The following is a 27,847-nucleotide window of genomic DNA, read 5'->3' on the forward strand; positions in this document are numbered from 1 at the left end:
TTTGTCTTTGACTAAAGCAGAATATAGAGCACTCACTACAGGTGCATGTGAGGCTATATGGCTCAGAAGACTATTGTCAGAAATATATTACTTTGATGAGTCAAAGCCAACAACAATATACTGTGATAATCAATCGGCTCAAGCATTGGCCAAGAATCCGGTATATCACTCCAAGACAAACCACATTGATGTCAGAGAGCACTTCATTAGAGAAAGAGTGTTACTTGGTGACATCACACTGTAGCATTGTGATAGCAAAGAAAATGTTGCAGGCATCTTTACCAAACCACTCGGTGAAGAGCTATTCGAGAAACACCAACTAGCTCTTGGTTTGATGTAGAGGAAGGACATTCCCATTAAAGGGGTGTGATGGAATGTAATGCTCAATCCTTCTTTGATTTCCCATAATCATCATCTTGAGGGAAGGCCTACTTCATGATGTTGATCTTGAGGGAAGGTGTTGAGAGCTCACGCTCAACATCATGTGATCATGTGTGCATAGCACCATCACATGATCATATGTGCATAGCACTAACCTTATAGAGTGCTATAAAGGAAAGGGTTAGATCCCCTAACCCTAACCCTAAATGGGTTTGTATATATTCTATTTTTGCAACTAAATCTAGTGTACAATTAGTCATTTGTGGTGTGTTCTCTAGCTATCCCCTCTCTCCTCATCTCCACTCTTCTCCTCTCCCCTCTTCATATTTTGTCATATGCTTGTCATCCCTAGACATAGCATCCTCAAACCATGAAGGCTCACCACAGTCTATCAACATGACATAATCTAGAGACGGAGCATATCTCTATGGAGGTCATGAGACTCTAGTGGAACATCTCAACACTTGCTCACCATGAGCATCTTGCTATCCCAACTAATTTTCCTGCATAACATGAGGTTGTCCTCCTAGATGTGACTCTCCACCTCACGATCTATGGGCTGTCCATGCCCTGCATGATGTGGAATAGGCTATGCATGCCTCTCATATGGTGGTTATCCATCCTCCTAAAACACCACTTCGCATATCTCAACAGTCTTCTCTGGCTTCTTATGTATCTTGTCCTCATTAAAGATAATATCATTAGCTATGTACTATCTTCCTAGCCTCTGGATCCCATAATCGGTATCCCATCTCGCTTGAATCACCATATCTAAGAAAAATGCACTTCCTTGACTTTGGATCAAGCTTGCTACGTTTTTACTTAGGGATATGAACATAAGCTTCATAGCCAAATACACAAAGATGCCCATAAGATGGTGGCTTGCTTGACCAAACCTCTTCTGGCACTTTCCCATCTAGTGCCTTGCTAGGCAATCTATTGATAAGATGTACTGCTATGTTGATAGACTCAGCCCAAAAGCCATGAGGTAGACTGGCATTAGAAAGCATGCTTATATTCCTTTCTTGAATAGTTCTATTCATCTTCTTAGCAACCCCATTTTGAGAAGGATTCTCAGGAGTAGTCAACTCCCACTTGATGCCATGTAGCTCACAAAAAGTCTTAAATGCATGAGAGGTATACTCTCCTCCACTATTAGTGCACAAGTATTTGAGCTTCTTGCCTGACTAATTTTCAACAAATGCTAAGAACTTTTGAAATGCATCAAAGACATCACTCTTCTTCTGAAGAAAATAGATCCACACTTTCTGTGTAGCATCATTAATGAAAGTAGCAAAGTAAGAAGCACCACCCAATGAGATAGTAGGCATAGGTCCACACACATCACTGTGAACCAACTCCAATGGTTCAAGCCTCTTCTTGCCCAAATATTTTTTATGTGAAGACCGTGTTTGCTTCCTATACATGCAATGCTCACACATGCTAAAATCTAAAAAAATAAACAAGAGAACATACTGTAAACCAGAAAGTATCTTCTGTCATTCTCATTTGTCCCAACTGACGATGCCACAAAGAGACAGATGGCTACTCGGTCACATTGATTACATTATCTCTTATGCCTGACACATGCATTGAGTACAACATTCCATGCTTGGAACCTCTGGCAATCACAAGTGACCCTTTGCTAATTTTCCATGTATTGTTGCTAAAAGACACATGATAGCCATCATCATCAAACTATCCTATACTTATCAAGCTCTTTTTCATATTTAGAACATGCCTAACATTCTTGAGTACAAATGTAGAACGATTAGGAAGAGACAAGTGGATATCTCCCACTCTAACAATGTCACATGGATAATCATTTCCAAGTCTCACGGTTCCTTTCCTTCCTGCATCATAAATGGTAAACCACTCCCTATGTGGAGTGACATGGAAAGATGCTCCTGAGTCTAGTATCCAATTCTGTGACAATGCATCATGACTAGTCACAAGAAAAGCATGCTCAAACCTAGAGGCATAAAGAATGTTACCCTCATCACTATTGTTGCTTATGGCATTCACTTCCTCTATATTGACCGTGGATTTCTCTTCCTTCTTGGGCTACACATTAGCTTTGCCTTTGCCTTTATTTTTCTTCCATTTGTAGCAATCCTTTTTGAAATGGCCTTTCTTCCCACAATAGAAGCATTCCAAATCCTTTTTGGCATGGGATTTTCTTCTAGATTTGCTTTTAGATTTTCTTGTATTTCTGTCTTGGTATTTCCCCCTGGAATATGACCTCCCTCTCACATTGAGAGCACTTAAACTTTTAGTACTAGCATTGTTCTTTCTATTTACCTCCTTAGTAAGAAGGCTACTCTCAACATCACTGCTTGTTAGGCCTCCTGCACGGGCTGAATTGCTTATAGCAGTCCTAAAAGTGTCCCAACTTTTAGGATGGGTGACCAATAAGAACATTGCCTTAACTGAATCATCAAAGTTAATTTTTTGAGTTGAATGTTGACTGAAAATTGTGTTAAACTCATTTAAATAGCTAGACATTGAAGTCCCTTCTTCCATGTGAAGATCTATGAGTTTCTTCAGCCAATACACTTGACAAGAGGCACTCTGCTTCTCATAAAGATCATGCAACTTTGTCCACACACCATAGGAACCACCTACCATTATCTTTCACATTGAAATACACCGATTTTGAAAGTGTGAGCATGATCATGTGTAGTGTTTTGTATTGTTTAGTAGTGCAGAAAGGGGGTTCACTATACTGTTGTTCCATTTAAAAGGGGGTTCACTGTACCATTGTTCCCGCATGTTGGTTCAGTAGAGACGGAGTTGTATCTCAAGTCTATGGATTAGAATCCTGACATTTCAATTGGGCAGAGGAGCTGTGAGCATTGTAGGCCCTGTTACATTAGGAAAGTCAAAGACATGAATGTTTGTTATTGCAAAATATACATAGACTTTGACCTGGCCTGACAAGCTATGAATGACTTGAGATCTGGTCATGTTAGAGCATTGCTCCATGGGGATCAATGACCATGTCTCCCCGATGAATGCACGATCTATAGGCCACCTAGATCCTCATCATGTGTTGCAATGGAGACTAGGTTTTATAGCCTAAGGTCTCTGTGAGAGCCAATGGTTTGTCCAAAGGGAGACTGTGAATGGCACTGCATTGAATGCATTCATTGCACATGCAAGCATTGTAGTCTGAAGCTGAAGAAGACCTTTCATGTCTATCCAAATGAAATGATGGATGAAAACCATATTGATCTAAATGGAGGAGATTTGAAAATATCAATGTTGAAGGAACCGATAAAAAGAGATGGCTACTATCGTAAAAGAGCACTCAGCCCATAGAGCTTATGGGTCATGTGGTTCAATCCATCCCAAAATATGTGCTTCACAATTTCATGACCAGCTGGCAGGATAAGCAATTCAGGACGTGCCTTGCCAATTTTTCCCATGACACTATTGTCTCTGTCATAGATTTTGCTAAAAATTATTCATATCAAGAACAAGATGAGATAAAAATTGCTCATTGGTACACCAAGTAGATAACAATTTGTGTGCATATCATGTATAGTCATTTTCTTGATTCTTCTATGTCTGATGCCAATTTGCTTGTGCTGACTCATAGGAGTCCATGTCAGTGCAATGCACATACCATTTCTACATCTCAGATGATAGGAAACATGACACTTTATTGGTGTAGCATGCTTTTCTACTGCATTAAGAATGGATGAAAAAAGAAAATCCTGATGTAGAAAACATAAAACAATATTGGGTGTGGTCAAATGGTGCTACCTCTCAATTTAAATCAACTCGTGGATTCTACTTTGTCTCAAGGTTCAAATCCTTGACCGGTCTAGACATGATGTGGAATTTCTTTGGATCTAGCCATGGCAAGGGTGAACATGATGGATGTGGTGTTGTTATTAAGCAAGCTCTATTTAAACACCAATTAACATGCCCTTAAGAAAAGCTCAATGATGCCCATGATGCTATAACATGGCTTATAGTAGCCAACCTCTCCACAGGTGTGCACTCAACATACAGTAAACAAAGCCTTAAGAATAGTGTAGTACGCAGAGTGTTTCATGAAGTGAAAGTGGATGAACTGTAAAGGAGAAGTAGACATGATTGTGAGAAAATTAAAGGAGTTCATGGTTTGCACAGCATATGGGGCTTTTCAAACAACCACCTGATTAAAACAAGAAAACTTTCTTGTTTCTGTAATGTGTGCATCATAGGGGATCATGACAATTGTGAGAACATTGCAACTGTGAAGACATGGGAGTGAGTTCAAGTTTTCCCTCTATGTTCAGATGGAGTGACAAACAATTGAGAGACAAACAATGACTCGCCACAGTTTGGGGAGAGTTTCGATAACCTCACTGACTATCTAGAAGAGGATAACTTTATAGTTGTCATTGTCTCTTTGGAGAACGAGGAAGATGACCCATACTATTGCAATGCACAAATTTAAACCTAAGCACAAGGTTGAGGAAGCATTTAAGGATGATTGGGTAGCTCAACCTCTGAGAGGTGGAATGTAGTAATTGGAGATTTTTGGTACACCAAGAGAGACCACAATTATGAATTGTTACATAAGGGTCCTCACACTTTTGTGTACTCTCATCTAATAAGAGCTATTACGTTCTAGATGCAACCTGTGCTATAATGAAAGAAGGGCAAGAGTATCTTCAAATTGGATTTAGACACGCATGAGCACATCTTGGGGTGTCTTGGAGTAGTGGATGAGGACAAATAAGATAGTACTAAGAAAATATATTCTCATTGCAAGTAAACAATATTCCACTTATCTAGGAAAATGGAAAATGTATTTGAGGCTACGCTTCTTTTAGTAAATCCCAAACTAACCACCGTGGTTGTTTTTGTAAATCCCAAATGATAAATCCCATGCTTGTTTTTAGTATATCCCAAACAACCACCGTGCTGGTTTTATTAAATCCCATAATCAATCCACAAATCCTAAATGAATGAATTTTATGCCATTCATCTTGTAATAATAGAAGAAACCACCATGCTATTGGCAGTTAATATCCTATTGTGCAACTAACCACCATGCTGGTGACCACTTATCTTGCAATATCACTGTGCTATCCTAAACTTTGTTGCAAAGTGCTATACTAAAACAGTACCCTTAGGCTAGTTATCTTAACTATTATATTTCATCCACCGGGCTACTTAAGACATTAGAAAAGTCCTATTTCATCGCTTCATCCACCTTGTGTATTAAGAAGTTGTGTATTAAATCGAGATTCGAGTGTACTTTGGTTGACTAAAATAAGATCAGTTAACAATTTACTCAAAAAAATTCATATATGTTATTGACACTAAATAAACCAACCATCTTTCCAGAGACATTTAAGTATTAACATGGAAGCAACACAAAATTAGGTATTACAAGCACCATAGATCATGGATGATGGAAGTCCGAGAAGTCCACAAGTCCAAGAATTGCCTGTGATATGTTTACTAAATTAAAAATACGATGACATTTTGTGGCTTAGGGAAATTACAAGCTCTCGACTATCTTATCAACCTCCCTATAGCAACCATTCGATAGCTCTTTAGGCCAGTCTAATGCACTATCACAAACCTCATCACACTCTCCAGCCACCAACTGCTTGCTTCCCTTTGCCAACTTGTATGCCCATAGTAACTCCTCCTTTCACTCGAGGTCCTCTTCATCCTAGTCTTGGCACTCTATACAACTTTGAGCCACCATCATGTCCTACCAAAAGAAAGCTACATCATGAGCTTGACAAGTACCTTAAAGGAGGAAGAAAAATGATAGCTAGGAAAATTAATATTCACTGTCTTTGCTGATAGTTTCAAGTCATATAGCCAATTGTTGCAAGGCATGTCTTCCTTGTAGCTATTATCATCCCTCTTCTCTGGGTCTAATTTTGCATGGAGGTAATCCAACAATGTTCTCAAATAAAGCATAAGCATTCCAAAGTTTTTTGGGTATGCCATAGATTTGCAGTACGTGGATCAGTCTACAGAGTTTCGAGGCTAGATTTCAGAATGGGCTCTTAGTTGTGTCTACATTGCACTTAAATATAGGGAGAGAGTTCATTAAGCCCGGCCTTCTCATCCTTCTTTCATATGACTTGACATGTCCACCTCTCATCATTCGGCTAAGGTGGGTAGTCTTCTCTGTCAGCATGTTGGAACTCTAGCAAAGATATGCAAAGAGAAAGTGCGAGCAATGACTTCCATACATGGAAGTTACAGAAAGAATAAAAAATACATGGGGTAATGTCACAAGAATCTATGTGGACTCCAAAACTAATGAATTGTAAAAGAATCCTAAATCCTAAATGAATGAATTGTATGACATTCATATTCATATTGTAATAATAGAAGCAAACCATCGTGATAGTGGTAGTTAATATCCTACTGTGTAAGAGAGTTCATTGAGCCCGGGCCTTCTCATTCTTCTTTCATTCGACTTGACATGTCCACCTCTCATCATCGACTAAGGTGGGTAGTCTTCTCTATCAACGTGTTGGAACTCTAGCAAAAAAATGCAAAGATAATGTGCGAGCAATGACTTCCAAACATGGAAATTATAGAAGGAATTATGTCACAATGTGTTGGAACTCTAGCAAAAAAATTCAAAGATAATGTGCGAGCAATGACTTCCATACATGGAATTTACAGAAAGAATCACAAATACATGGGGTGATGTCACAAGAATCTACGTGAACTCCTAAACGAATGAATTGTAGGCCAATCCTAAATCCTAGGTGAATGAATTGTATGGCATTCATATTCATATTGTAATAATAGAAGCAAACCACTGCACTAGTAGCAGTTTAATATTCTAATGTGCAACCAATCACCGCAGTGGCAACCACTTCTCATGTATTAGATGGGTGGTCAGCCCCTAAAAAAGCCCGAATAATATATATCCAATATTTACTCTTATACATTTTGAAATAGTTTCACTCATAATGAAAAAGTGGTTCTAAGGTTAAAGTCGCAAAACCAAAAAAAGATGAATGAAAACAAAAAAACAAAGTCGCCAAAACTCCAAGGATCAAGTGTGCCATCTCTATGGAACTTTATATTCACGCAAGGCTTTCAGGACAGTGGCATGACATAGAGCACAGTGGGAGCCTTTAGCAATGTACTTTGCAAGTTGTGGGTCCTTATAGTACTGAAGGCCTTCCCACAGTTCCCCCTACAATCGATCCATCTTTTGAATGGCAAGCAATGTGTTTTTTTACGGATGTGCATGACACTAGAGCAAAAATAGTATTTAATGCTCGATCGACCATGCAAAGGATATCCGATGGGCACAACACTTTTCCTACACCGCAAACTAGGTGGTATTGAAAGGTTGTCAAAGAGGCACACCTATCCGATAAGTACTTGGTCAGATAACACACCTAAGGGCATGTTTTTTTGCAGATGTGCATATCACTAGGAGAAAAACGGTGTATAATGCGTGATTGACCATGCAAAGCATATCCGATGGTGACAATACTTTGCATGCACCTCAACGTAGTTGAAACGGACTTGCGTACAAAGTGGAGCCCCCATCCGATAAGTACTTGTTTGATTAACACACTTAGGACCATGCTTCTTCATGGTTGTGCATGACACTAAGGCAAAAACGTTGTTTTATGCTTGATCGAGAATGCAGAGCATATCTGATGGGCACAATACTTTTCACACATCTTCAACTAGTTGGAATGGACTTACATGCAAAGTGGCACTCCCATCCCATAGCTGCTTGATCGGATAATATACCTAGCAGCGTGTTTTTTTACGGATGTGCATGACACGAGCAAAAATAGTATTTAATGCTCGATCGACCACGTAAAGGATATCCGATGGGCACAACACTTTTCCTACACCGCAAACTAGGTGGTATTGAAATGTTCTCAAAGAGGCACACCTATCTGATAAGTACTTGGTCAGATAACACACCTAAGGGCGTGTTTTTTTGCAGATGTGCATATCACTAGGGGAAAAACGATGTATAATGCGTGATCGAGCATGCAAAGCATATCCGATGGTGACAATACTTTGCATGCACCTCAACGTAGTTGAAAGGGACTTGCGTGCAAAGTGGAGCCCCCATCCGATAAGTACTTGTTTGATTAAAACACCTAGGACCGTGTTTTTCATGGTTGTGCATGACACTAAGGCAAAAACGGTGTTTTATGCTTGATCGACAATGCAAAGCATATCTGATGGGTACAATACTTTGCACACACCTTCAGCTAGGTGGAGTTGACTTACATGCAAAGTGGCACGCCCATCCCATAAGTGCTTTTCGGAAAACATACCTAGCAGCGTGTTTTTTTACGAATGTGCATGACACTAGAGCAAAAATAGTATTTAATGCTCGATCGACCATGCAAAGGATATCTGATGGGCACAACACTTTTCCTATGCCTCAACCTAGGTGGTATTGAAATGTTCTCAAAGAGGCACACCCATCCGGTAAGTACTTGGTCAGATAACACACTTAAGGGCGTGTTTTTTTGCGGATGTGCATATCACTAGGGAAAAAACGGTGTATAATGCAGGATCAACCATGCAAAGCACATCCGATGGTGACAATACTTTGCACACACCTCAACGTAGTTGAAACGGTCTTGTCTGCAAGGTGGAGCCCCCATCCGATAAGTACTTGTTTGATACCACACCTAGGGCTATGTATTTATATGGTTGTGCATGACACTAAGGCAAAAACGGTGTTTTATGCTTGATCGACAATGCAAAGCATATGTGATGGGCACAATACTTTGCACACACCTTCAACTAGGTGGAATTGACTTACATGCAAAGTGGCATTCCCATCGCATAAGTACTTGATCGGATAACACACCTAGCAATGTGTTTTTTTACGGATGTGCATGACACTAAGGCAAAAATGGTATTTAATGCTCGATTGACCATGCAAAGCATATCCGATGGGAACAATACTTTTCCTATGCCTTAACCTAGGTGGTGTTGAAATTTTCTCAAAGAGGCACACCCATCCGATAAGTACTTGGTCAGATAACATACCTAAGGGCATGTTTTTTTGCAGATGTGTATATCACTACAGGAAAAACATTGTTGTATAATGCATAATCGACCATGCAGAGCATATCCGATGGTGGCAATACTTTGCACGCATCTCAACCTATTTGAAACAAACTTGCGTGAAAAGTGGAGCCCCCATCCAATAAGTACTTGTTTGATTAACAAACTTAGGACCGTATTTTTTCATGGTTGTGCATGACACTAAGCCAAAAACGGTGTTTTATGCTTGATCGACAATGCAAAGCATATCCGATGGGCACAATACTTTGCACACACCTTCAACTAGGTAGAATTGACTTACATGCAAGGTGGCACGCTCGTCCCATAAGTGCTTAATCGGATAACATACCTAGCAGCGTGTTTTTTTACGGATGTGCATGACACTAGAGCAAAAATAGTATTTAATGCTTAATCAACCATGCAAAGGATATTCGATGGGCACAACCCTTTTTGTATGCCTCAACCTAGGTGGTATTGAAATGTTCTCAAAGAGGCACACCCATCGGATAAGTACTTGGTTAGATAACACACCTAAGGGCGTGTTTTTTTGCAGATGTGCATATCACTAGGAAAAAACGGTGTATAATGCGTGATCGACCATGCAAATCATATCCGATGGTGACAATACTTTGCACGCACCTCAAAATAGTTGAAACGGACTTGCATGCAAAGTGGAGCCCCCATCCGATAGGTACTTGTTTGATTAACACACTTAGGACCGTGTTTTTTCATGGTTGTGCATGACACTAAGGCAAAAACGCTGTTTTATGCTTGATCGAGAATGCAAAGCATATCCGATGGGCACAATACTTTGCACACACCTTCAACTAGGTGGAATTGACTTACATGCAAAGTGGCACTCCCATCCCATAAGTGCTGGATCGGATAATATACCGAGCAGCGTGTTTTTTTACGGATGTGCATGACACTAGAGCAAAAATAGTATTGAATGCTCAATCGACCATGCAAAGGATATTTGATGGGCACAACACTTTTCCTACACCGCAAACTAGGTGGTATTGAAATGTTCTCAAAGAGGCACACCCATTCGATAAGTACTTGGTTAGATAACACACCTAAGGGCGTGTTTTTTTGCAGATGTGCATATCACTAGGGAAAAAACGGTGTATAATGCGTGATCGACCATGCAAAGCATATCCGATGGTGACAATACTTTGCATGCACCTCAACTTAGTTGAAACCGACTTGTGTGCAAAGTGGATCCCCCATCTGATAAGTACTTGTTTGATTAACACACCTAGGACCGTGTTTTTTCATGGTTGTGCATGACACTAAGGCAAAAACGGTGTTTTATGCTTGATCGACAATGCAAAGCATATCCGATGGGCACAATACTTTGCACACACCTTCAACTAGGTGGAATTGACTTACATGCAAAGTGGCACTCCCATCCCACAAGTGCTTGATCGGATAACATACCTAGCAGCGTGTTTTTTTACGGATGTGCATGACACTAGAGCAAAAATAGTATTTAATGCTCGATCGACCATGCAAAGGATATCTGATGGGCACAACACTTTTCCTACACCGCAAACTAGGTGGTATTGAAATGTTCTCAAAGAGGCACACCCATCGGATAAGTACTTGGTTAGATAACACACCTAAGGGCGTGTTTTTTTGCAGATGTGCATATCACTAGGAAAAAACAGTGTATAATGCGTGATCGACCATGCAAAGCATATCCGATGGTGACAATACTTTGCATGCACCTCAACTTAGTTGAAACCGACTTGTGTGCAAAGTGGATCCCCCATCGGATAAGTACTTATTTGATTAACACACCTAGGACCGTGTTTTTTCATGGTTGTGCATGACACTAAGGCAAAAACGGTGTTTTATGCTTGATCGAAAATGCAAAGCATATCCGATGGGCACAATACTTTGCACACACCTTCAACTAGGTGGAATTGACTTACATGCAAAGTGGCACTCCCATCCCATAAGTGCTTGATCGGATAACATACCTAGCAGCGTGTTTTTTTACGGATGTGCATGACACTAGAGCAAACATAGTATTTAATGCTCGATCGACCACGCAAAGGATATCCGATGGGCACAACACTTTTCCTACACTGCAAACTAGGTGGTATTGAAATGTTCTCAAAGAGGCATACCCATCCGATAAGTACTTGGTCAGATAACACACCTAAGGGCGTGTTTTTTTGCGGATGTGCATATCACTAGAGAAAAAATGGTGTATAATGTGTGATCAACCATGCAAAGCATATCCGATGGTGACAATACTTTGCATGCACTTCAATGTAGTTAAAAAGGACTTGCGTGCAAAGTGGAGCCCCCATCCAATAAGTACTTGTTTGAATAACACACCTAGGACCGTGCTTTTTCATGGTTGTGCATGACACTAAGGCAAAAACAGTGTTTTATGCTTGATCGACAATGCAAAGCATATCCGATCGGCACAATACTTTGCAACCACCTTCAAATAGGTAGAATTGACTTATATGCAAAGTGGCACGTCCATCCCATAAGCGCTTGATCGGATAACATACCTAGCAGCGTGTCTTTTTACGGATGTGCATGACACTAGAGGAAAAATAGTATTTAATGCTCGATCGACCATGCAAAGGATATCCGATGGGCACAACACTTTTTTTATGCCTCAACCTAGGTGGTATTGAAATGTTCTCAGAGAGGCACACCCATCCGATAAGTACTTGGTCAGATAACACACCTAAGGGTGTGTTTTTTTGCGGATGTCCATATCACTAGGGAAAAAATTGTGTATAATGTGTGATCGACCATGCAAAGCATATCCGATGGTGACAATACTTTGCACGCACCTCAACATAGTTGAAATGGACTTGTGTACAAAGTGGATCCCCCATCCGATAAGTACTTGTTTGAATAACACACCTACGGTCGTGTTTTTATATGGTTGTGCATGACACTAAGGCAAAAACGGTGTTTTATGTTTGATCGACAATGCAAATCATATCCGATGGGCACAATACTTTGAACACACCTTCAACTAGGTGAAATTGACTTACATACAAAGTGGCATTCCCATTGCACAAGTACTTGATCGGATAACACACCTAGCAGCGTGTTTTTTTACGGATGTGCATGACACTAAGGCAAAAATGGTATTTAATGCTCGATCGACCATGCAAAGCATATCCGATGGGCACAATACTTTTCCTATGCCTTAACCTAGGTGGTATTGAAATGTTCTCAAAGAGGCACACCCATCCGATAAGTACTTGGTCAGATAACATACCTAAGGACATGTTTTTTTGCGGATGTGCATATCACTACGGGAAAAATGTTGTATAATGCGTAATCGACCATGCAGAGCATATCCGATGGTGACAATACTTTGCACGCATCTCAATTTAGTTGAAACGGACTTGCGTGCAAACTGGAGCCCCCATCCGATAAGTACTTATTTGATTAGCACACTTAGGACCGTGTTTTTTCATGGTTGTGCATGACACTAAGCCAAAAACGGTGTTTTATGCTTGATCGACAATGCAAAGCATATACAATGGGCACAATACTTTGCAAACACCTTCAACTAGGTGGAATTGACTTACATGCAAAGTGGCACACCCATCCCATAAGTGCTTGATCGGATAACATAGCTAACAGCGTGTTTTTTTGCGGATGTGCATATGACTAGGGGAAAAACGGTGTATAATGCGTGATCAGCCATGCAAAGCATATCTGATGGTGACAATACTTTGCATGCACCTCAATCTAGTTGAAAAGGACTTGCATACAAAGTGGAGCCCCCATCCGATAAGTACTTGTTTGATTAACACACCTAGGACCGTGTTTTTTCATGGTTGTGCATGACACTAAGGCAAAAACGGTGTTTTATGCTTGATCGACAATGCCATCTCCCAAGTTTCATTCTCCATGATGCTGTCATATTCTACTTGCATAGCATTTTTCCAATCTCTGTTTGCAAGTGCTTCCTCTAAACTCGCAGGCTCCTTTACTTCTGCAATAATCTCAGCCATCAAGGCCATATTTACTATGTGAGCAGAAGCGCTCCTTTGCTCCTCAATTCTCTGAGACCACCTTGAGGCTGCATGGAACAATATAGACCCTTCTTGTAGGTCATGTGATGGGAGGCACCACTATCCAACACCCATGAATCAGTGGTTGAAGCTTCTTTTATTGAGGAACACTCTTCCTCAATGGCCAGAAATAGATCCAACTCTGCTTCCACTATGTTAGCTATCTCTTTCTCCTTATTTGTCTTCTTTAGGGTACCATTCTTTTCATTTGCTTTCTTGACCCGGCAATCTGCAATCACATGGCCCTTCTTCTTGTAGTAGAAGCATTCTCCCTGAAACTTCTTCTTCCCGCCCTTCTTCTTTTTGTCACCACTAGTAGAGGACTCACCTTCGGTGGAGGAACCACCTTTGCCTTTCATAGTGGCAGAGAGTGCAGCATCCCCATTGTTGCCTCCATCTCGAGAAGCCTCAATTCCTCCTCCATAAGTAAAGCACAGAACTCCTCAAATGACAATGGTTGGGGTCTCACCTAAGTTTTAAGCATTGTTACTAGTCCATCAAACCTTGGTGGACATATCCAGAGACACCTCCGAGCTAGCTCTTTACTAGTCTTTTGTATCCCAGCATTTGTATCCCAGCACCAGCCATTTGGTCACACAGATTTTTGATTCGGGTTATGAATGCCTCCACTGTCTCTCCTTCATTAAACTTCTCAGCTACGAGCTGATTCTCCAAGTTACCTGTCCTTGTCTGATTCCGTGTCTCATACTGACTCTTCAATATGTTCCAGGACACAATTGCCTTAGATGTATGCTGAATCAAGGTCAAAACACTATCAGTAGTACTTGTAACCAGGGCACACAGAGCATCTGCATTCGTGCATTTCCAAGCTTATAAAAGGTCAGCATTAGGAGGTATCGTACTCCTTGGATTTGCTGGGTCAAGGGTTCCTTATGATTCTAGGTTAGTCCCCAGTATTGTCTCCAAAAGCTCATATGAATCCATAATAGTAGTAATTTTAAACTTCCACAGAGTGTAGTTCGTACCGTCTAGCTTGCCTTGGTGGGTGAATCCTCAATGCCTGGATTGTTGGTGGAGCAGCAGTGCTAAACTCGAGCCACTTCCTATTGAGCTGCTTCCTGTTGCCATCACTCCGTATGCTGTTGAAGCCCTCTCTCTTCTATTCTTCGATCCTTAGAGCCGCCTGGGCTCTAAATGTTAAATTACATGGCTCAATGAATCATAAACTAAAAAAAGAATAGAGAGTAAATAAACTGGAGATGAACAAAATTTTCCTTCAATACTGATGTAGTACAGATGATGGCTCCGTCCACCCGTGCGCTCCCACAGTGGAGCTTAGATGGCGATCTAGACAGATACTAGGTGAAGAGCTACTAGTTGGAAGATCTCTGATGGAAGATCTGACCTGATCTTAATGGATTTGATGCAATGGACTAGGGAGGTCACCTCTTTATAGCTATGAGGGCAGTAGTCATATCAACGTAGTCGGTGGAACCGACTAGTCAACCTAGTCAATGAAGCCGACCAATCAACCTAGTTAGTGGAATTGACTAGTCATCCATGGAATATTCAAGGAATATTCCCTATATTGTCGCCTCGGGGGCTCTTACCCTTAGGCCCCAGCAAGAATAAGGGGCTCCCACACAATCACCTTTCTACCATCAACAGTCTCATTGATAGACCTCATCTGACATGCAAGATCCAATGTCCCAAGCTCACACATGGCTTCTTCTCATATGGGGGCATTACAACTTGAGCACCTTGGACCACTAGTGGCTACTAGGAGGGTGGGGCATTGAGCATATCTAATACTCAGCATCTCTTGAAGCTACTTAAATTGCTCAAAAACATCAACATGGGTAGTTTCCAAGACTTCCACTCTAGTTTTGAAATCTCTCACGATGACGGACTGCTTTTCAAAACTTTTGAAAGCCACTACAAGCTCGTGCACAACCCTATCGTAATCTTGTTGTAGGGTATTGTAGCTTAATCTTTGAATGTGCAAAATTGGTTCTAGATAACAACCCCCACTGTGGCTGCTGCAACTTGCTCCACTGTGGCTTCTCTTTGCATTCTTCTTGGCCTGGAGAGCTGCCTTGTCTTCTCCACTGTGTCTACTCTTTGCCCCATCCTTTCTGACCTTGAAGCTCTCTCGTAGCACCTGCATCACCACTATGGTTTCTACATTCTCTCTTTTTCGTTCCTCCATCATCTAGTTTAATGCGTTCTGCATATTGCAGAGCCATTTGTAAAGAGCCTTCTTTTTGGCTCTCTGATTTCAAGATCCTATAGCATCATTGCTAGCTCCTTCTCTGCAATGTCCCCATTAGTTCTAATGTCTTTAAGCCTATCTCAAAGCTCCTTCATGTGCTTCTCTGCTTCTTCTCTTCTATGCCTTTCCATGTCGACCATTTTTGCAGCAGCTTTAGCTTGCTCTCATGCCTACAAGGCCCTCACTTCTACCTCCTCTACCTTAGTTTTTGTACCCTCCCTGAGAATTTTCTCAAATTGCACTGCATTTGCTGCAGCAATGGCTTTCTCTTGTAGAAAAATCACCTTTTGGGACATCTTCTTATCGTATTTGCTCAAAAATCCCTTTGAGGGTAGATGTCATCAAGTGCATTACAACTCCAGTGGACTGAGATGAGAATTTGGATTTGCCATGCATGCAATTCTTAAATTTGGTTACCATGCTCTTGGAGATCGCCCTTGAGAAAGAGACATCATGTCCTTTCAGTTGCCCTACTGTTACTTGAACCTTCCAAAACTTCATGGTTCCTCTCATATCAAGAAAGAAGTGCATTGTTTTCTTCAGTACATCCTAGAGGTCTGTTGGCAAGCTAGAAAGCTTGACTCGACCATCTTTACTAATTTGACTGTTGGGGTATACATCTACAATATCATGTCTCTTCTGCTGCTTCTCAAAGAAGTATGCTTGCAAATTGCCTCCAGGAATGCCTAGTGCATTTTCAATCATGCTTTTAGTAATGGTAATCTTCTGACCTTGACAGACTATTTGTCCCTCCACGTTTACCTCCTATACAAACCTGGTGAAGTTGCTAAGAGAATCCCAATTGGGCATTTGAAGAGCTAGTGAGGAGCTCCCAAATGTAATAATTTTAAGATCAGGGGAGGAAAGGCTCTCGCATTGTGTTGCAGAGGGGGAGGAAAGATTGTGTGAGGGGCTCTTTGACTGTGCAGGGGGGAGGAAAGGTCATGTGAGGAGCTTTCAAACTGTGCAGACATGTTTTGGAGCTCATTGTGTCCAAGGGGATCCATTATGAGAGGGGATAGAAGTTACAAGAAGAGTGCAAGGGAGAAAGAAATGGTGGAGAAGGATAGAAGACAAAACAGTGAAGGAAATGGAATAGTGGAGGCTTAAGTTCATAGTCCAAGTGCAAGGGAGAAAGAAACATTGAGAGGGATAGAAGACAAAACAGTGAAGGAAATGGAATAGCAGAGGCTTAATTTTGTAGCCTAACCACAAGGCACTATAAAGGTGAGAGCCACCGTGGTGGTTGGCCTGAATTTAGATTAATTCAAGCCGACAGTACTAACTTGCATGGTAATGAGCGATTAGAGGTGATTAGGCTTCATGATTTACATCTGTGGTAATAACTACCATCTTTCGCCAGTGGTGGTGTCTAATATTACCAAACACGTCTATGATGGTGGCTAAGATTCCACCAGGCTGGTAGTTAATTACTAGCCACTGCAGTGGCTCGCAATTACTCACCTGCCATTTACCACCACCAGGCCAATTACTCACCGCCATTTACCACCACCGGGATCGCATGCATGATTAGTAGAGTGCAGTTAATTACCAATCACTAGGCTTGCATGCTCAGTAGAGTGCATGGTATTGAGTGATTAGAGGTGATTAGGCTTCATGATTTTCATTTGTGGTAATTATTGCTCGGTGGTGGTGGCTCTCATCAACTACGTATGGTGGCTAAGATCCATCGAGCTGGCCGAGCTGGCAATTAATTACCAGCCCCCATTGCAATGGCCCGCAATAACTCACCTGCCAGTTATCACCACCAGGCCACCGCGCCATTGAACTTGCATGCATGATTATACTGAGTAGAGTGCAGTTAATTACCAATCACCGAGATTGCATCCTCATGGTAGAGTGCATGGTAATGAGTGATTAGGATCATTATTTACATTTGTGGTGATTGCTACTTGGTGGTGGTGTCTCTCATCAGCTATGTCTGTGGTGGCTAAGATCCATCAGGTTGTTAGTTCATTACTAGCCACCACAATGTAGAGTGCAGTTGCATGCTCACTAGAGTGTAGTTAATTTCCATAGTTTGATTAATTAAGGTGGTAGTCATGATTATTTGGATGGAGCACCGAGCCTCCGAGCCTCCAGCCACCACAGTGGCTCAAACTTTATAATATAAAGATCCGTAGTATTTGGCATCTTGCTACATTGCTCTCATCCGTCCTTGCTCTGCTACTTTGCTCCATGCTCCCTCCTCCAACTCTCATCACTCATTTGCTCCCTACTCATCCACTCTATTGCTCATCCATGCATCTTCACCATGCCTATTGTAACTACTTACCACCCCTCGATGCAACGTGATCCCAATGTTATCTTTTTTCTCATATAAGGTGATTGCATTGCACTCTGTAGGATTGAAAATGCTGGCTCTTTTGGACACCCTTCGTTCCCTCGGTTGATTCCCCCACATCTGCATGTCACCAGCTTGGATGGCATGTGCACCTCTGGCCTCTATGATGGCTATGTTGTATGGATTCCCTCTAGACATTGATGAAGCACTTAAGATTTTCATAGCAAAGTTCCCTCGTCTTGTTGGGGGGGCCGTAATCTGAGTCCTGGCAATGTGCATGGTGTGATGCCAAAATTTGATATTTTTTATTTGGCATTGGTACTGTTTTTCTCTATGTTTGATAAGAGTTTGAGTATCAAGTGATAGCGTAGCGGCTCTCACTTATTTTTATTTTCTAAGATATCGTATGTGATTGAGAGGATGAGTGGAATGGATCATTGTAAATACCATGTGCATGAATGATAAATACCTTGGTATGGGGTGAGAGTTATTTGTGTATGGGATATTATGGGGTTTTTAGAAAATAGGAAGAGTGAGTTGATGAAGTCTAAGCATGGAGATAGTATTCTCCCAAGTTGGCACCAATAGAAGGAGTAGGTGTTTTTCATGAAAGTTTGACCCCCTGTCAGTATTTTGCTCATAACTTTCCGCTGGATGGTTTGATTTGGATAAAACTTATATCAACACGAAGTCTCTTCAAGGAGCATCATCACATCTCTTCAATTATTGTATTATATGTCAAACCAAAAATCTAAGACTCTTTGTGTGTGACTATTTCTTTTTCAGATAGTTTTTACCCCCGTCCAAGTAAACTGCCCATATCTTTCCGACCGCTTCTTTGTTTCTTACGAAACTTATATCAAAGCAAAGCCCATTTCAAGGGCATCTCGATATGTGTTTGAATATTTTATATCTTTTTTTTTTTCGAAAGTTATGGGTTAGGATTGATGAAGCAAAAGGGTGTCTAAATCCTAGCAAGTGTCATTTGGCTCAAACAAAAGTAGTCTTATTGGGGCATATTGTGTCTAAAGAAGGCTTGCAAATGGATCCTGATAAGGTTCAAGCAATCATGGCATTGCCAAGTCCTGAGAGTGTCACTTGTGTTTGCAAAATTCTAGGAAAGAGCAAGTATTATCAATGCTTTTATGATGATTTCACAGAGATAGTGCATCCCATGAACTTGTTGACAAGAAAAGGAGTTTCTTTCCAATGGGGTGTGGAGCAACAGGAGTCTTTTCAGCAACTGAAGGAGGCCATGAGTAAGGGCCCAATATTGAAGCCCCTTGATTGGTGGTCTCAAGACTTTTATGTAAATCCAAGTATATATTTGCATTCGGTTGGTGCTGTATTGCTACAAAAAGGAGAGGTAGGTAGAATGCAACCCATCTATTATGCCAGGAAACAACTTATAGAGATGGAAACAAGGTATGAAGAAATGGAGCAACAAGCTCTCTCTTTGGTGTTTTTAGTCAGAAAATTTCGCTCCTATTTATTACCTCGACCATTTTTCTCTCTTACCTCTCAGTCTGTATTAGCATATCTAGTTTGCAAGCCTAATCCTGGGGGGGGATTTGCAAAATGGTTGTCAGAGCTTCAAGAGTTCTCTTTCTCTTTTGTCACTAAAAATACCACTAGGTCCACTATGGAAGATTTGCTCATAGGACGACAGGATCTAAGAGAAGAAAAGAAATATAAGGAGGACATTAATGATGAAATGGAGACACCACCAACACCTTTTGTCTTGTATTTTGATGGGGCTTTTAGTCATTCATGCCAACATGGAGCTGGGGGGATGGTCTTGATGAATTCTGAAGGTCAAGAAGTATGGGCTAGAGGACAAGAGTTTCCAGGTATCACAACTAACAATGCAGCTCAGTATAATGCTTTGATTCTTGGTTTGGAGGGTTGTCTTCAAAGTCAAGTTGAAGAATTGGAAGTAAGAGGAGATTCTCAACTTATTATAAAGTAAATGCAAGGGCATTACAAGACAAGAAGTCCTCATTTGAAGGAGCTTAATCAAAAGGCTATGGCACTATGTAGTCAGTTTGATTTTTGCAAGTTTGTTGAAATAAACAGAAAAGAAAATCAAAGGGCAAATGAGTTAGCTACTCAAGCCATTGTAGTACAAGACTGGGGGGTGGTTTCTTTGGTAGACGCTAGATGGCCATAACTGCAAGATGTTCAGCAATATGTGGAAGAAGGCATGCTTCCTCGAGGGTTAACTCCACAACAGAAGTAGAGATTGGTAAGGAAGGCTTGTCCCTATACTATTGTTGATGACATTCTTTATAAATTGGGAAAAGATAAAGTGCTCCGTCAGGTGGTCCATCCCATGGAGACTAGGAGAATCCTAGAAATGTGTAATGAATGCTCCGGTCATTTTGCTTCAACGAGCATAGCTAGGAGAATTCTTAATGTAGGTTACTTTTGGCCACACCTCCATAAGGATGTATATGAATGGTGTCGAAGTTGTCAAGTATGCCAAAAGTTTGGAAGGAGATAGTTGATTCCTAGGCCCTTGAAGCCTATTCCAGCATATGGACCATTTGAGAGGTGAGGGTTGGACTTTATGGGACCACTCCCTCGCTCATATTAGGGCAAGCATTATTTATTGGTGGCCACAAATTATGTGACTCAGTGGGCAGAGGCCAAGGCACGGTGATACCCGAACACACCAATGAGTATCGCCTTAAATTCTTCTATGCTCGACCACCTTGAGGGCCAGCACACTCTCTCTGTCACTAGAGAGGATTTGCTGGGGGGGGAAAGATGTGACGCCAAAAATTGATATTTTTTATTTGGCATTGGTATTGTTTTTCTCTATGTTTGATAAGAGTTTGAGTATCAAGTGATAGCGTAGCGGCTCTCACTTATATTTATTTTCTAAGACATTGTATGGGATTAAGAGGATGAGTGGAATGGATCATTGTAAATACCATGTGTATAAATGATAAATACCTTGGTATGGGGTGAGAGATATTTGTGTATGGGATATTGTGGGGTTTTTAGAAAATAGGAAGAGTGAGTCATATAAAGAGGTGGGCTCATGTTCATGTGTTCCAATAATATAAGAGAGATCACATGCCAAGCATGTGGAAGGCATGTGGAGGAGTGTGGAATCAAGAGGAATCCTTCTAGAATTCCTATGTGGAATAAGGAGGATGTGGACATATGGAAAAGAGAGGGTCCCTATGGGCTCCGTGTGGGGAGACTCTTGACTTTCTCAATATGTTAAGAGTCTTGAGCATCTTTTGATGGGACACATGGCAAGAGTAGCCAAAAAGGACATGGATGGTGACATATGGGCTTATGTGATTGATGGGGAAAGGAATCTACAGGCGACAATTGTAAATGGGTGAAGGAGGGTGATAAAATCTCTATAAAACAAGCCCTCCTCTCCCTTGTTCATCATCTCTTCCACCATTAGGCCTCATGTTGCTGTAGCTCTAGTCTCCTCAAGCCTCTTCCATGAGCCTTCTCTCCCTCTTGTAGATATTCTCTTATGTAGACTATTGAGTCCATCTCTCTCTAGTTCATTCTCTCTCTATGAGTAGTCTTGGAGATTTCAATCCCTCTTGTATGTATGAAACCTCTTCTTCTCCCTTGTGTTTGTAGTATTTTGAGTTGCATTAGAGTGGAGTCTCACTCTATTGACAAATGAAGATCACTTCGTATTCCCTCTCTTGAGTCTCTCTTCCCTTTTCTCTCTTCCAAAGTGCTCAAAAGTGTTGTCTATTCGGCCGCTCATTACGCATACATGGTTTATCTATTTCCCAAGCCACAAAGGGAGATCTTCCTTTCCTCCTAAGCAACCTCTATAAGACTAAATTCGTTGATGAAGTCTAAGCATGGAGGTAGTAGAAGGAGTAGGTGTTTTTCATGACAGTTTAACCCCTTGTCAGTATTTTGCTATAACTTTTCACTCAATGGTACGATTTGGATGAAACTTATATCAGAATCATCATATCTATTCAATTATTGTATTAGATGTCAAATCAAAAATCTATGACTCTCTGTGTATGACTGTTTCTTTTTCAGATAGTTTTTACCCTCGTCCAGTAAATTGCCCATATCTTTCCGACTGCTTCTCTGTTTCTTACGAAACTTATATCAGAGCTCTATCAGAGCGAAGCCCATTTCAAGACGCATCTTGATATGTGTTTGAATATTTGATATCATGTATTTGTTCAAAGTTATGGGTCTCTATGTCTTATGATATTTTGCAGAGTGTTTTGAGCTAATTGTAAAGGTATCTATGAAGGAGGTGCAATGTTTCCCCAGAACCTACCCATCCGACCCAATCAGCCCCTTCAAACTCCTCGATATATATCAGTTCATGTCATGTTGAGCCGCAAGATTTTCTTTCAACAATGTATCACTCTTCTCTTTGGTGTAGACCGGCTTGCTGAGATTATGGCCTCCGCTGATCCTTTCCTTCTCCCTATGCTTGAGTACAACATCACTCGGGATGTTACCATCTTCATTCTCATCTAAGGGAGGAAAGTGAGCAAGGGCCATATCAACATGCATTATACAATATCCAGGATGCCATTAGACAGATATGGCATATCAAAGGGCCATATCAACATGCATTTTACAATATCCAGGATGCCACTAGACAGATATGGCATGTGATATGCCATATCTGTCTAGTGGCATCCTGGATATTGTATAATGCATGTTGATATGGCCCTTGCCCCTAAGGGGCCCCCCTTAAGGGCCATATCGTCAATTGCATTTTCCTTGGTTTCACAAGAAAATACATTTTCCTTGGTGTAGTAATATATAACTCCAAGGACCAACATGGTGGTTGTCATAGATCTCCTTCTGTTTGCCAGCCTGATGGTTGTCATAGATGTCCTTCTGTAGAAAGTAAAAATAGGTAATGGAGCCATAACTCCAAGAACCAACATGGTGGTCACTCCAAGACAACCTTAAATTTTCTTGATCTGCTTAGGTGCACTACCCGGTGACAGGTGGCAAAGCTATGGCAAAAGGCCAAGCGATGACAAGTGGTTAGGCTAGAGAGTACGTTGCGGTGGCGCTCATATTGATAGAATGCATCTCATTAGTATGCCAAGAACCAGTGTCGTGGTCTCTCCAAGCCACCCTTGAATTTTCATGATCTGCATGGGTGCGTTGCCCAGTGACAAGTGGCAAAGTTGGGGCAAAAGGCTGCACGATGACAGAGGCCAGAGACTTGTGTTGTGCAAAGCAGTGCATAGATGCACGATAAAGTCCATAGCTACCATGTGTCAAGCTCTATGATGGAGGATAAATAGATTTCATCTTATTATTATGCCAGTGTGACATCATGACATCCTGAAAATTTCTAGCGAGAGCATAGGTTCGTGCAAAATTCAAAATCTCACCCAAGTGCTCAACACGTCATGTCGCCAAAATGGCCCCAAAAATAGTTTTGTGATTGGCTTGACCCAAGCAAACGTTGACCTCTCCCTCTCTCTCTCTCTCTCTCTCTCTCTCTCTCTCACACACACACACACACACAATGCTTATTCAAGTTTTACATTCTTAAATTGTATAGATGATTCTTGAATTTATGGAATTTTATAGCTCTATCCAATTGTACACATGGCATAGGGAAGATAAGGTGGATGCATAGTGAAGGACAAATTAATGTGTGTGTGTGTGTGCTTATGGGCTAGGAGTCCTATGCTAGGAGTGTGTGAGTGTAGGTGTGCTAGAAGGTTCTAGTGACTTGGAAGTTAATTATGTTAGGTTGGTGTGATGTGTGGATTTGGAGTGATCATAGGAGGTAACTGATTGAGCTAATCATGGAGAACACCTATTTCATTAATTTTGGACTCTTGCACTGTCCAAATTCATTTTGTGAGATAATTTTGGATAAAACATTTAAAAAAAAGAGGCTCTTATAAAACAAAACATTGAGTCAAAAAGGAAGATTTTAAAAAATCAAATCAGAAAAAATGACGTGAGATTATTAGAACTAGAGTACATTAAAAAGAGAGTACATCACATTGTTAAAAGAGACAAAAAGTAAGATTTTAAAAAATCAAATTAGAAAAAATGGCGTGACATGTTATGAAAACTAGAGTACATTTCAAAAAGAGCACATCACATTTGTAAAGAAGTAGATCATATTACTCAAAGCCATATGTGTCAAAAAACACCTTAATACAGTCTCTCTTAACATCATCTTAACATCACATTTGTACAAGAAGTAGATCATATTACTCAAAGCCATATGGTGTCAAAAAACACCTTAATACAGTCTTTCTTATCTTCTTAATCACCCTAAGTCTAGAAGATCTCATCATTGGTCTCTCTTATCTTCTCAACAACCCAATCTTTCACTGCCTCCACAGCTGTATCCTCAACATAATTACATGCGAAGAAGAAATTTAAGCAATCACAAATTGTTTCTTTATAATTTCTGTGAGAGGCTCTTATTGTTCTCTCAGCATCCGCATCAAATCGCCCATGACGAGAGCTGCGATAACGCAAGTTACTTAAGAAGTCTAATAGATCTTGTCGTGCTTTTATCATACGTCTTAAAAGTCTTTCACTCTTTGCTATCTTGAGAGTCTCCTCCCTCTCTGCGTGCCTTTGTGCAGCAAATTCCTCTCTCTCCATGTGTGTCAAAGGAGAACCTTGTCGAATTCTGGCCTCTCTCTGTGCTCCTTGGTTAGCAATCCATTCTTTGAGATTGTTAATTCCGAACTCCACGTCTTCGACAATGCCAAGGACATCCATGGGTGGGGAGATGATAAAGAAAGGGAGATGGACTACAATGCAAGAAAGAAGAGAGTGTCTGCGGAAGGACTACGATGGAAGAATACAAGTTAATGAGAAGCACTAGGATGGATGAAAGAAGAGAGTGTTTGTAGAAGAACTAGGATAGAAGAATACTTGGTTATTAGGATGGATGAAAGAAGAGAGTGTTTGTGGAAGGACTAGGATAGAAGAATACAAGTTACTCAGAAGGACTAGGATGTAAGAAATAAGAGAGTGTTTGTGGAAGGACTAGGATGGAAGAATACAAGTGCAGTAAGGCACGATGTGTTCACTATGATAAGGATAAGGGTTGGAATAAAGTGAGAGGCACGATGTGTTCACTATGATAAGGGTTGGAATAAAGCGAGTGGAGATTGAATGCTCTACTTTAAGTGAGTGGAGATGATAAGGATAAGGGTTGGAATAAAGTGAGAGAAGCATTGCGAATGCTCTACTTTAAGTGAGTGGAGACTGTCCAACTGAATAAAATTCTCATCACACAAGGATTTATTTCCAAATAATCACATCATCACACATTCATATCATAAAATTGTGTGCATGAAGAAATATATTACAAATATTACATCATCACATATTCATATCAAAATTCTCATCACACAAGGATTTATTTCCAAATAATCACATCATTACACATTCATATCATAAAATTGTGTGCATGAAGAAATATATTACAAATATTACATCATCACATATTCATATCAAAATTCTCATCACACAAGGATTTATTTCCAAATAATCACATCATCACACATTCATATCATAAAATTGTGTGCATGAAGAAATTATATAAATATCATCAATAAATGCCACTTAAGTAATAAGTCACAAATTGGTGTATAATCAACAAAAACTACAAACACAACATCATACATGCATCACAACTCTTGTGATGCTTCTAGTGGAGATTGTGGCAACTCTTTTGATGCTTCCAATGGAGGCTATGGTGCTGTAGATGTACACTCAGTCTCTACTTCTTCTGTAGTATGTAGTGCTTTCGGAGTAGACTCAGCATCCTCTTCCTTAAATGCAAGCGGAGGTGGTGGCAACTCTTCTGATGCTTCTAGTGGAGGCTGTGGTACTGTAGGTGTACACTGGGTCTCTACTTCTTCTGTAGTGTGCAGTGCTTTCATAGTAGACTCAGTCTCCTCTTCCTTAAAGGGAAGCTCTGATATTGCTTCAGTTGCACATTGTATTCTAATGGCAGCAATTAGGCCTCGAATGATTTCAGCCCTAAACAATTGTATATCCTCCTCTTAATATTTGAGCTCCAAAGAGTCTTCCGATGAGATCTGTGGCTTAAGTGAGAAAATTTCTTTGAAAATCAACATGCAGTTGTAGGCAACTCTCCACCCACAACTATGCCCATCTTCCTGCTCTACTACTAAACGCTTTTGGAAGTCTACCGAGTCTTTGTACTGTCCTGTTTCTCTAATAGCAGATACCAACTTCTCAATCGACCTGCTCATCGTGACATATTAAAAAAACTTAGTGTGTCTATTACATAAGGTACATAATATAGAAGTAACAACAGATTAATAGGTTACTTACGTTTGCACTGAGCCATGAAAGCCTGCAATCGAGTTAACAAACCAACAATAGTTGTCTTAAAGGTCCCAAACCACCAGACTCCAATGTTCCCTACACAAATAATTAAGAACCATTATTATTTAACACAATGTTGCCAGTATAAGATGAAAATAAAGGTTGCCATGATACTTACATCTCATGATATGCCATAAATAGGACTCGCATGCCATGTAAATGTAAAGGCTATAACAATTTACAAACATCGGCTATTGTCTTTCTGCTATCGCTAAGTATAGGAGAAAGGAGGGAATCCAACATATACACACGATTTTGTACGACTCTACCAAATCATGAGATAACTATACTGCACCAACAAATAAATGAATATTAGCTTATTAGATTTAATCAAAATATTGAATTATCAAGCAGAGAAAAAGTTTGTATCAAACCTGAGAATGGCCATCATAACGTTGTTATTGACCTCATTTGAAGCTCTAGAGAGAATTGAAATCTCCTCTCCCCCAAATTCAAGATACTGAGGTTTATGTTGAATCATAACCCTAACATTAAAAGAGCTTCCCAATTCTTCCAATGAAGCCATGTTTGTAGAGTTGAGGTCTTCTATCCTCTTTGACTCTTTGATGGCATTCATTTCGCAATCAATGATTGCTCGAATGGTACATGTTATAAATGCATAGAGATGCAAATCCGTATATGTTGAGAGTGTGGTATCATTTTGTATCTCAAAAATTTGACCAAGTACCAAAAAGCAATTGTAGCCCACCCTCCATCCACAATTATAGATGTGGCTATTCTCTTGATGTGATACCTGACATGTTATATACTCTATTTGTTGTGCCAAGTCACATTGCTGCGTTACTATGTCGATAGCACCTACTAACTTTCGAGCTGATCTGCACATCAAAACATATAACAACAGTGAATATGTGCATTGCATATCAATCTACATGTCAAGAAGTGACAACAAGTGTAGTCTATACTTACTCTAACACATTGCCATGGACGGATGTCATTGAGTTGGCAAAGAAGCACTTCTTCGCAAGGATGTCCACGACTACCAGACTCCAATGTGAGCTGCATTATCAATAAAGAATAATTACTGTGTTTGAGACAATTCTAGCAATGCAATAGAAAAAACAAGTAGGGTTTGATGCTTACTTCTCATAATATGCTGTAAAAATAACTCGTGCGTCATTCATAGGAACGTGCTTCAACCACTTGCAAACATTCTCTATGGTTTCTTCTTTGTTGCTAAGCACTTCCGAAATACGAGGATCGAGCATATATGAAACGCTTTGTATATTTTGCGGAAAATTTGCTATAACATTACTATATTAAAAAAAAAAAGTATTAGCTTCTTGGGTTTAATCAAAATAAGCAAAGTATAAAGCCAAGGAAAAGGCTGCATCAAACCTAAGGATGGTTGTAATGACTTTGACATTAACCTCATTCTTAGGATTCAAGAGGATTGAAATCTCTTCTTCACCAAATTCAAAAAAA

Source organism: Dipteris shenzhenensis, chromosome 28 (genome assembly GCF_047967505.1).
Source record: "Dipteris shenzhenensis isolate YYH24624 ecotype China chromosome 28, Dip_SZ_1.0, whole genome shotgun sequence".
Taxonomy (NCBI): domain Eukaryota; kingdom Viridiplantae; phylum Streptophyta; class Polypodiopsida; order Gleicheniales; family Dipteridaceae; genus Dipteris; species Dipteris shenzhenensis.